Source organism: Mustela putorius, unplaced genomic scaffold, assembly GCF_011764305.1.
Source record: "Mustela putorius furo isolate JIRA1106 unplaced genomic scaffold, ASM1176430v1.1 tig00537350_pilon_pilon_pilon, whole genome shotgun sequence".
NCBI classification, from domain to species: Eukaryota; Metazoa; Chordata; class Mammalia; order Carnivora; family Mustelidae; genus Mustela; species Mustela putorius.
In genome coordinates, this window is record NW_025422471.1 from 8,344,751 (window position 1) to 8,348,620 (window position 3,870).

Sequence of the window (3,870 nt, forward strand, 5' to 3'; positions counted from 1 at the left end):
ATTACTGATCCCCAGACCATGAATATTAATATACCAGCCTTTGAAAAAAATATTGATTCCTTAATGACTAAAGAGGAAGCATAAGATTTTCCCAACTGTGTTTCATGGAAACTAGTTTTCCACCTGAGGAGGTTGGGGAGAAAGATGGATATCTAGAGAGGTCTGAGCACCACCTTCTCCCATCTCAAAGTCAATCAGACCATTGTTATTGTTACCTAATTTTTAAAAATACCGGGGTTCAGAAGATGACCCCTGACATTTTAGAGTATTTGAACTTCTATGTATAAACACATTTTTTTTTTTTTTACCAAAAAAGAGGGGAAGAAATTAAGCTTTACTCATATTGAATGTGAGGACTGACACCAACATCCTCACCTGATCCATAAGTGGGCAAGCACCTGGGGTGCTCTGGGGAGAGGGGGAAAGCACAGCAGCACATAACAGGGGAGGGGAGGGCTGTCTCCTTTGTTTTCAACATATTGCCACATGGTGCAATTTCTGTATCTAAGTAATTTTATTTATGATATTTATTTATTTTTAAAGATTGTATTTATTTGACAGAGACAGTGAGAGAGGGAATACAAGCAGGGGGGATGTGAGAGGGAGAAGCAGGCTTCCTGCTGAGCAGGGAGCCTGATGCAGGGCTCGATCCCAAGACTCTGGGATTGTGAACTGAGCTGAAGGCAGATGCTTAAAGACTGAGCCACTCAGGTGCCCTATTTATGGTATTTAAGTAAAACTAATTGTTACTGCATGGACCAATGGAGATAGTGTTCATAGTGCAAGGATAGGCAAACACAATTGACTGAGCTGACATTCCTGATGCCCTTCGGAAGCTACATTGCAAAGTAAAAACTAATGACTAATCAGATCTGACAAGGTGGCCATAATCACTGAAATTAGAAAGAACATTGTTTTAAATATGAATTTACACCTACTTTTACTGACTTTACCCTAAGTGTATATCAGAGTTAATCAATGATGATATTCTGAATTGATTACAATTAGCTAGCCATTTAAAAACTTGGTATCCAAACATGAAGGCAAAACTCCACAATATCTCCAGCGTACTTAGTAATGTACTATTTAAGCCAATATTTTAAAGAAAATTCATATATTATAAATGCTAAAAAGCCTCTTCTGAGCTTTCTTAACAATGAAAGTCAAAAAGCAACAAACGTTTGGGAAAACAATTTTCTTCTTGCTAAGATAAAAATATCTGAAATTATACATGGAACACAAATGGAAAAAAACAACAGCATTCCTTTGACAGTGAATACCTTGAGAATATGCATATAAAACACTGCTAAAGACCCCAAGACACAAGTATTGGAACAAGTTACACAATGTGGGAAGTTTACCATCACGTTAAACTGAAGGCATAGATGTTTTTAATATGTCTCACATTATGGTAGATAGATTCTCTTATGATAGCTAGATTCTGTTTCAGTGTGGTTATTTACTAGACTGTGTTTCAATAATGAAATACAACTTAAAATGACAATTTTTTTTGTGAGCCACTAAAGGAAAGCTACAATAGAGAAGATAATCTTTCTCTGCTACTTCTTTAAATGGTATTTTAAGTAATAATTGAATTTTTAAAAACAAAAACTATATTTTATGCAAAACCTGTGTAAATGTAAACACTGATTGATTAGTTGTTTTGACAAAAACCTTTTATTAAAAAAAAATAAAGGGAGGATTCCAAGCTAAGGTTACAGTGAGCACAACCACGTGAAATTCATTCATAGTACATCTTACAGGCAGTTATTCCAGCAAAGAAGTTGGGGCCAGAATACACAGTACTATAAGATGTTAAAGCAGTTCATTTTGTGCAAATAAGACTTGTGTGAGTTTTTAAAAAATTTTTCATCCTGAAATATAACACACATACACAGAAAAGTGCATAAAACTTATCAAAAGTTAATAATTATAAAATAAACATTCCTGAACAGCTCCCAAATCAGAAAATAGGAAACTATCAGCATTCAAGCAATGGTACAGGCATACATACTCATGCATCCACCTCAGGTGCCCCTCCTCAGTTACAGTCCTCTTCTTTTTTTAAAGAGATAATCATGAGCCTGACTTTTGTGATGATTATTTGTTAATTTTTCTATATAATTTTACTATCTGTGCATTCCTAAGCAAACATTTTTGTTTTGCTTCTTTCTGAACTTTTTATAAGTGGCACCATAGTATGTATACAGTTTCGTGCCTTGTTTCTTATAATCATCACCATTTGCCAGGTTCATTCATGTGAATGTAGCTGTGGTTTGTTCCTCCCATTCATTTTTATTGCTGAATAGCATCCAGTGGATATATACAAAGCCATTTACTTATCTATCTCATTGTAGATGCACATGTGGGTTATTTGTAGTTTTTGCCGATTACAAACAATGCCTTGAGGACCACTTTCATTAAATATATTTGTGGGTATGCTAGGGCACAGGGTATATGTATGTCCAACTTTAGTAGATAATACCCAACTGACTTTAAAAGTAGTTTTAGTTATTACATTCTTCTAACAGCGGGGCATGAGAATTCTCCCCCTAATCCTTTATATATTTAAGTATATTTACTATATGTCAGATATTATATTCAGCACTTGACTAAAAAATTGTTATTCAGTTTTCTTTTTTATTTTATTTTATTTTATTTATTTACTTGACAGAGAGAGAGATCAAGATCACAAGTAGGCAGAGAGGCAAGCAGAGAGAGAGGGGGAAGCAGGCTCCCCGCTGAGCAGGGAGCCCAAGCCAGGGCTCTATCCCAGGACTCTGAGATCATGACCTGAGCCAAAGGCAGAGGCTCAACCCACTGAGCCACCCAGGCGCCCTTGTTATTCAGTTTTCATAATGGCCTTGTCGAGTAGGTTCTATTACCATTCTAATTCCCAGGAGAGAAAATTGAGGCACAAACCCACGGCTACATAAGCAATGAGTGGAGGAGTTAGAATTCCATCTTAGTAGACTGGCTCAAGTCTGTGTCTTTACCCACTATGCTATGTTGATGTTTGAAAATATTTCCTTCATTATGTAATTTTGTGATGAAAAACACAATCTATAAAAACTCATAACCTATTAAAACTCATATCTCATAAGAATTTTTAAACCCAAACATTTTCTAAATAAATTTTCCATGCAGTTTGAAGCCATTTGTTAAAAATATAAACATTTACAACACTCTCATCAGAGTGTAGAAACAAATGAGTAACAGGCAAACTGGAAATGTCTTCATTAGATATTAACCAAAACCTTTACACAGCAAGTGGTACTGAAAAATAAGTATTGTGATTTAGTAACCCATTTAATGAAACAGCTCTTCCATTTAAATTCATATATCTTTGTAAGCTCTTTTCAGAGAACCTTTAAATAAACTGAATGTAAAAGTAAACATCTGGGGTGGTTGGGTGGCTCAGTCAGTTAAGCGTCCAACTCTTGGTTTTGGCTCAGGTCATCATCTCGAGGTCGTGGATCAGCCCTACAATGAGTTCCCTGCTTAGTACGATGTTTGCTTCAGGTTTCTCTCTCTCCCTCTGCCCCTCCTCTAGCTTATTTGTGTTCTCTCTCTCAAAGAAATAAATAAATATTAAAAAAAAAAGTAGACATCTGTGTTGCTGTATCACAAAAATGTTAAATCATTAAAAAGTACTGAGGCATATTTAATTATTGCTCTCTCTAAAAAGCTTTATTAACAGTAACATTTTAGAGAAAATGAATTTTATATTATTACTAATACAGCTTACATTTATTTAAAATATGATTTACTTCATCTTAATCTCATCTACTGAAATTTTTCTGTTTCAGTATGCTATATTGTATTCTTAATGTATTAACAGAAATTCATGCATGTAATTTATGACGATAC